The sequence below is a fragment of the Nuphar pumila genome, chromosome 17 (genome assembly GCF_984573655.1).
Source record: "Nuphar pumila chromosome 17, dmNupPumi1.hap1.1, whole genome shotgun sequence".
NCBI lineage: Eukaryota > Viridiplantae > Streptophyta > Magnoliopsida > Nymphaeales > Nymphaeaceae > Nuphar > Nuphar pumila.
Window position 1 is genome coordinate 77463860 of NC_143265.1, and position 8836 is coordinate 77472695.

Sequence of the window (8836 nt, forward strand, 5' to 3'; positions counted from 1 at the left end):
TAAACCGCCCTTCCTCTGACGACGCGTAGCGGCCCTCTGAGCGTCCTCCTCCTCCCGCTACCTCTCCCCCGCACCGTCCTCCTCCTCTCGGCGGTGCCCCTCGCCGGTCTCCACCGCCCGTCCTACCTCTCTCTTGCCTGAGGCTCTCCGAGCGTGACTGGCGTCGGCCCCCGGACTGTCCTCCTCCTCCTGCTACCTCTCCTCTGCGTGCCATCCTCCTCCTCCCGGCGGTGCCCCTCGTCGGTCGCCACCGCCCGTCCTGCCTCTCCCTCGCCTGAGGCCTTCCGAACGTGATTGGCGTCGGCCCCCGGACTGTCCTCCTCCTCCCGCTACCTCTCCCCTGCACCGTCCTCTTCCTATCGGTGGTGCCCCTCGCCGGTCTCCTCCTCCTCACGCTACCTCTCCCCCGCGCCATCCTCCTCCTCCCGGCGGTGTCCCTCGCCGGTCTCCATCGCCCGTCCTGCTTCTTCTTCGCCTGAGGTCGTTCGCCGTGATTGGTTCGTTGCGGGAGAGCGTCCCGACGCCGGAACCCGCATGTGCAAAAAAATTTGCTTCCTGCCGGAGAACGCGCCGACAGAGAGCAATTTTTTTTATTTTTTTTTTTAAAATTTGACGACGGATTAGCGACAGATATTATCCATCACTAATTTAAAATAGCGAAGGACTCGCGATGGATCATGTCTGTCGCTAATCCGTCGCAAATTAGCGATGACAGTAGCGACGGATAAGTTCTGTCACTACTTAGCGTCGAAAAATTCGCGATGAAAGTTATTCATCGCTAATCCGACGCTAATCCGTTGCTAAACCGTTTAGCGATGGATTAGCGTCAGATTAGCGACGGATTTAGGTCGTCGCTAATCCACAAGTTTCTTGTAGTGTGACTCTCATATCTGAACATCAAATCCAAATGAAGAGGAGACAACTCACCTAATTCGAAGATTGACTCTTAAAGCATAACATAATACCAAAACCCAAGAGGAGTAAACTCTCCCAACAGAGGTCGACCCTTAGGTGCGCCATACACCAATCACATAAACTCATGCCATGTCTACCTATACATGCATGGACATTTTATTATCTTTTTTTGTTTAGTTATTGCATTACATGTCATGTTTCATACAATTATTATTTTAATCTTTCTTATCTAGAGGGGCACCACTGTCTTAGCCCACTTGGGCATCACTGGGTCATTCAATGAGTGTTCATTCATTCATTTCATTTATAATATCACATATAGTCATCGTGATGCATGCACTATCTAGGATCCTTTGTCAAGGCATCCCTATCCCTAGGATTCAAAGTTTGAGACCTTATCCCTCTTCTTGAAGTCAACGTAGTGCACTATTAGGCATACTGCAATAACTCTATGTCTGCTTCGAGTATTGGAGTCCAATATCCCTTAAGCCCCGTGGTAGGGGACAAATCCCTTAGATCCAAATGACAAAAGCTCTCTCAACTGTCTCAAAAGTTCTCTCACGAGGTGTGTACTTGTTCACATTTGATAAGCTGGTTCAAGCTACAAGAAAATTAGGTGAACATAACATATCTGACAAGTTGACTTAAACTATAAGAAAACCAGGTAAGTATAATATATCTAACAAGCTGACTGAAACTACAAGAAAACTAGAAGAGCATAACACATTTGATAAACTAGCTTAAACTGCAAGAAAACTCAATAATCATAATACATCTGATAAACTGGCTCACTGATATCTGATGGTGCAAACCAATAGCCATATGCTTACAACTATAACATAACATGCATTATTGCATCATATCCTCGTACATAAGTCAACCTGAGTCAATGCTTCATGTATCATATTAGCACGATACTAGTATCTTTGTTAAGACACAACCACCACCACGAAAGTGACATACAACCAATAGAACAAATGTACCCTCTAGGTATTGGGCCAAAGCTCACAATACCTCTTTGGCACAAGCTACAACAACCAAACTTGTAGTGTCTACGTATATACAAGTATGGACAACAAACACCACATAATACCATTTTGTATTTGAATATGGGCCAAAACATGATACACACAATGACAATTAACACAAAGGTCAACCCAAGATACCCGCTTGGTACCATGGATCAACATTCAAACATATTCTTGTAACAAGATACCTCTAAGTCATTACCCTAAGATTCCAACTGTATGTATACATATCATTTTTTTCGCATTGGTATTACCATCTTTATAATACTTATAACTAAAACAATGAGACATCACATCCTAATGCAACACATAATACATAATATACATCTATGTACAATATAAGTTCATCTTAGACCACCCGAAGTCACATTAGTGCCTTATAGCACAAAGATTACTAAAAAACAATAACTATTGGTATTGCCTGACTGTACATAACTGTTGTGTGTTTGATTCATCGAGTCTCAAGCTTATCAGCTCAGACCTGAAGGCAAAACACCAAGAAGAACAAATTCGATTAACTCAAGAGACCACTCTCCTGAGCCCAGAGATCCACTCATCTTTTCAGGAGTCAAATATATTCAAACAAAACCAAAACAACATAGTAGACATTCGACTCTTCGATATAAGAGTCGACTCACAGCCTGCAAGAGTATATTCACAGTACAAAAAAATCAACTCAAACAGAGTGGAGTCAATCTCTAACCTCTATAAGTCAACCCTTAACCAATAATACCTAATACATAGGTGAAACTCATGCATATAACCTCCAATATCAATAAGATAGGGTCCCACGTACCACACCACATCATATTAGGTAGGATCTCTCAGATCCCAAGTTCAACCACATCAATCTGTACACAAAACATCAAAAGAAGTCACAAGTATTAGAGTCTAGTCTGACCACTCAAGAGTCGACTCAAGCACTGTAGGGGTTAACTCTCCACTGCAAGAGTTGACTCCTTAAATAGCATGAGTTGACTCTCCACTCCAAGAGTCAGCTCTTCAAATAACATGAGTTGACTCAACCGTATAAGAGTCGACCCCCAAAGATGTAAGGGTCGACCATCGGGTCCAACAAAAATCACACCAACAACAAGGGTAACTGCAGGAGTCGACTCTTGACAATATATAATTTGGTTTTCTACTTTCGGAACCTCAAAAACACCAAAATTAGAGTATTCAAATCATTCAAAATTCTTTCTCAACATTTGTAAGGGTATTCAAAACCAATCTACACAATTTTTATCAAATTTTCAAGAATCTAAAATCAAATATAACTTCATAACATGAAATATCATACTAAGAACTGAAATATTAAAGCATGTAACCATTTATTGCTTACCATCTCCCGAACCAACATAATTCTAGGCATGGAATAGTCATAAGCATGCTTCACTCAAAAATCTAAGCATGAATACACCTGAAACATACCATAAACTTGAAAATCAAGATAATCTAAACATGGTTTAACATGCTAACATCTCAAAATACGTAAAAATTCACATATTCTTTTATTTCAAACATCCATTTTTCTTCTAACATGCTGCACACTAGCAAGCAAAATGAGAAATATGGGATCATACCTTTTATACGCAATAAATCTAATATAAAAACAAAAAGATCTCCCCAAGCTGGCACTTAAAACAATCTTTCGTCCAAAAATCACACTCCTCACAACTCAACTAGTCCACTACAAGAGCTCTACTAGTTTGGACTCCTCCAATGAAAGAAGAAGGAGCTCATGAGTAAGGGAGGAGAGGAGGTGTGCTGGTGAGATCGAGAGAGAGAGAGAAATATGGGGCATGCATAATGAGAGAGAGATAGTTTAGGTTTAATAAAACCTTTTAACCCAACTCAAAGTAGGTCAATACATATGAAAACCAAGAAAAATGGTGGAGGTTGAGTTGTTCATTTTAATGATAGATGCCCCTAAATGACCAACTACTCCCAATAGTTGGTTTATCTCCAACATATCCTTCCTATACCAAAACTGCTCTTAATTTTAATTGTTACATTCTCCATAAAAAACAAATTCTTTAAACACAATACATAACCTATCCCTTTCCTATTTAATCCTCCACTATTTCTGAAAATTTTGAGCACGGCCCTTGCCCAAAAAGTCATAAATAATTATAGAAATGATGACTATACCCCAAATCTAAATGGATCTGATCCAAACCCAATTTTAACCATTTTTTGATCCAATTTTCATGATGACCCAATAATCATTAATATTAAATGTCAATCTTGATGCAAAGGCTCAAAATTATTAACTAAATTCCCTTTTAAAGGGTTTAAAAATTTTAGGGTGTTACAAATTTGCTAAAAAATCACACTTGGATCATGTTTTTAATAAAAACATAATTTTTTAAGAATTGAATATTTTTTAAATTATAGACCATTGATTCTTGAATCTTATAAAAACCTAATTTGGTGTTGGAGTCGAACAATCCAAAAGTTGATTCCCATAAAATCAAGCATGTAGATCACATCTGTATGGTCATATTTTATAAAAAATAGAAATAATCTTTTTAAAGATCATAGGCACGCGGTAGGCACAAAAAGTGTCAGGCACCTACTCATTACTATATATATATATATAGTAATGTGTTCCTTAGTCCCTCTTTTTCGTTAGGTCTCATTGGCCCCTTTAAAAATTGTAGTTTTAAGTATTTTTTTCTCTAACATCGTAGATGTGATCTATAGGTTTTTTTTAGTGAGAACCAACTTTTGGATTGCCAGAATCTAACCTATATAGAGACTTTTTCGGTGATCCAAAATCATTGGCTATGAAGGTACCAGTTTTCCCCGACTCATAAAAACATATTTTTTTTATCAAAAAACATGATCCAAGAGTTGATTCCCACTAAATCAATCATGTGAAACACTGATCTATCATAAAACACTTAAAACCTATAGGGCAGAACATGGCAAAACGAGAAATGGGGCCTAATATGTGCAGTTCTCATATATATAGGGAGTATCATCGAACCCAGAAAATTTGAATGAAGTTGGACGTGCAAACACTCACCAAGTGTATTAAAAAAGGACCTTTAGCAGCAATCAAATACCGTTACTAAAAGTTTGGGCAAAAAAATGACCTTTAGTCGTAATTACAATTGCACTAAAAGTTACTTTTTTTATAATGAGTACACAATCAGCAACGTATGCACATTCGATGTAACAACACATTCGATATATATATATATATATATATATATATATATATATATATATATATATATATATATATATATATATATATAGAGAGAGAGAGAGAGAGAGAGAGAGAGAGAGAGAGAGAGAGAGAGAGAGAGAGTCGTAACTACTAACCACTTTTCTAGCTAACAAGCTTTTTGAAGGTTTTCTTTTTTAATCTAACCATACATGTGTAATCTACCTACTTCATTTTATATGCATCGACCCTTGGATTATCCAATTTTGATACTCATGTAGGTTTTTATAAGGTTTAAAAATTGATGGTGTATGATTTTCATAAATATTTAAAACTTAAAAAAATATATTTTTATCAAAAAAACATAGTCCAAGTATCGTTCCTTAGTTAATGGACCATTTTGACTACATCTATACTGTCAGATTAAAAAAAAAACATGTAGAAAACCCTTCAAAAATCCAATTAACTAGAAAAGTAGTTAGCAATTACCTCTCTCTCTATATATATATATAACATTTCTCATATTAGTTAAAAGAGGTCGGGGTAGGCCTAAGAAGACTTGGATGGAGATGATAGAAAAAGATATGAATGCTTTGAATCTCACCGAGGACATGACATTGGATAGAAATGATTGGAGGAGAAGGATTCATGTGGAAGACCCAGAATGATTTTCTTTTTTGGTTCATATCGCCGACCCCAATTGTTTTGGGATGAAGGCGTTGTTGTTGTATATAACATTTGGTTGTGTCAACCTCACCGTCCAAATGAGTAAGAAATCATAGGCAGGTTATGTTGACCCCATTAGACAGTGAAAGATGGATTCAGCATAGTCCATGCTAGGAATTGGCTTTTGGATGGTACTTTTTCACAAAAAACATAATGTTTTGAGAGCCCAAAAAGTATCACATTCTAAGTGGTTTATTTTTTAAGGCTCATAAAATTGTACCTGTGTTCTCGGAGGTTCCAAAACTTGATTGCCACTAACTAATCCATGTAGATCACATTTATAAGATCAGTTTCATGAAAAAAAATCTAAAAATTTAAAATTTAAAAAAAAAAACTCATTTATACATAATGGCCATCTGACCAAATGTTAACCTTACATACATTTCACCTGTCACAAATCATGTTTTTTTGTTGAAAAAACATTGTCCAATGGCCAATTCCTATTAAATTAAGCATGCTGAAAACATCTATGGGGTTAGATTTGGTCAATATGACTTGCCCCTTTGAGTTTCAAATAGGGTTTTGAATATATATATATATATATATATATATATATATATATATATATATATAGAGAGAGAGAGAGAGAGAGAGAGAGAGAGAGAGAGAGAGAGAGAGAGGACTGCTCAACCAAAGAAAAGTACAAGCTCAAAATCACTTTCTAAAATCGACCTTAAAAGTGTTTTTTGGTAAATATGACCGCATGAATGCTATTTTCATGGTAAAAAACCTAAGAATTGGCTCTTGTGGCATTTTTTATATGTGTGTTAAATTTATAATGTGTTAAAAATCAACAGTTTGAAATATTTTAAGTTTTATAAATCTGAAAAATCTAATCAATGCATAAAAAAAGTTTGCAATAAGAGTCATTTCTTAGGTTTTTTATCATAAAGATCACATCCTGGTCGGATTTGCCAAAAAATGATTTTAATATGATTTTTAAAAGTAACTTGAATGGGTTTTAACTTCCTTTAGTTGGACCATCCCCTTTCATATATATATATATATATATATATATATATATATATATATACTATCAAAGTTACCATATTCAGTATCAATCACTCTTTTTTATATTTGTTCATTTTCTTCTAAACCTGACCCTACAAATGTGATTTACATAATTTTCTTAGTAGCAATGGTATTTTGTGGATTATGCTTTTTTCCAAAAGCTAGCTCGTATTGTATGAAAATTTAATGACTGAAAAATCATATTTTTAAGTGTTTAAAAAATGATCAAACATGCAATTCCTAGCAAAGAGACCATACTAAACACATCTATGTAGTTAATCTGTTTTGATACAACTTGCACTTATGATTTCTTGCTCACTAGCATGGCTCAGGAGCTCAGGCAGCACCTACTCCCACATCCTAGAAACCATAGTTGTAGGTTGTATCTTCTCAGTCAGACCTTATGGATCAACATAGTTTATTAGATAGGAATCATGTTTTGGATGATATTTTTTGGACATAAAATTAGGATTTTTTAAGTCATGAAATTTTGATACATTGTGAGCCGTTGATTTTTAAAGGTCTTAAAAAACTACATGTATGCTATAATCACATGATCCAAAACTTGTTTTCTACTAAATAATACTTATAGATCATATCTATAACGTTTGATCTAGAAAAAAAATGCAAAAAAAAAAATGAAAATCTAAAGCTTCTATTAGGTGAGAGTAGGTGTTCCGGGAGCACCAAACCTTACTATATATATAAGTTTTCTAAATCATAAAAAATCCATCCTAACCACTTTTAAAAATATTTTCATATGTATTTTTTTGGCAAATCTGATGTCGCGGATGTCATCTCTATGGTGAACTATCTCTTTAACATATTTTTCTGATGTGTACATAAGATTTTATAATATGCTACAAATCAGTGGTTTGAAACTTTTAAAGTTTTTCAATTCATAAAAAATCCTATTTAATTATACATAAAAAAAAAACATTTGTTATCAAAGCTGGTTCTTAAGTTTTTTATCATCAAAATCAGACTCATCACGTGTCATATTCAGACGATTCACAAGTCGATTCCCACTAACAAAAAAAAAAACATGTAAATCAAATCTACAAGGTTGGTTTCATAAAAAATGATTTAAAAAAAAAAAACCGTTGGAACGTCATGGCGACATGACTGAACCTAGTTCCTTTATATGTATACTTTCAATAGCAGCAAAAATATACCCTCTATTTCCACGAACCCACTGTTTGCTTTTTCCTTCACGTTCTATGTCACCCTTTTGGATAGTCAAGCGTGGTGACGAACCTTTCCAGACTAAGCTATTGCAACTCAAACCTATCCCAATCCAATCAAAACCCCAAATATCCGTCCACTTTCTCCAAAACCAATAACCGAAGGTATATTCATGAAAACCACAATCTCAAAGATGAAAATTTCAACACCCAATTCAAAGACCAATCTAGTCATTACCCAACCACACCACTTCCACCCTCAAAACACACAAAGCCTTGTCAAAGCAAACTAGAACTTGACATTTTATGAAAAAGTTTTTATTTTCCATTGGGATTCGAACTTGCAACCTCCCAGCACAAGGTGACATGCACTAACTGCTCCTGCCAAACAAGCACTGCCTCCCTTTGTACATTTTGTGAAAACATAAACACCCAAAATTTTCAACTTTGCATTAGCCCCAAGGGGGTTGGCATAGCGGAGCAGTCAAGGTTAGATTCTCATAGACATCGCTCTTCTGCACAAGCCAATGCGTAGCATAAGTCCTGAGGATAAGGGTTCTAGCCTCTGTAAGCTGCCGGCACGACGACAGTAGATATGGCAGGCTGAGTTAGAACGACCATGTCTTCGTGCCAGGCACGGTTTCTTCGGGTTATAAATTAAAAAAACAACAACAATTTGCATTAACACATTAAACATCTTAGAGTTCTACTTTCGAAAATCCAAAACCCAATTCACACAGCTACTACCAACATCATCATCAAGTCTTCTCCCAACCAAAACGTATACGTAAAACCAA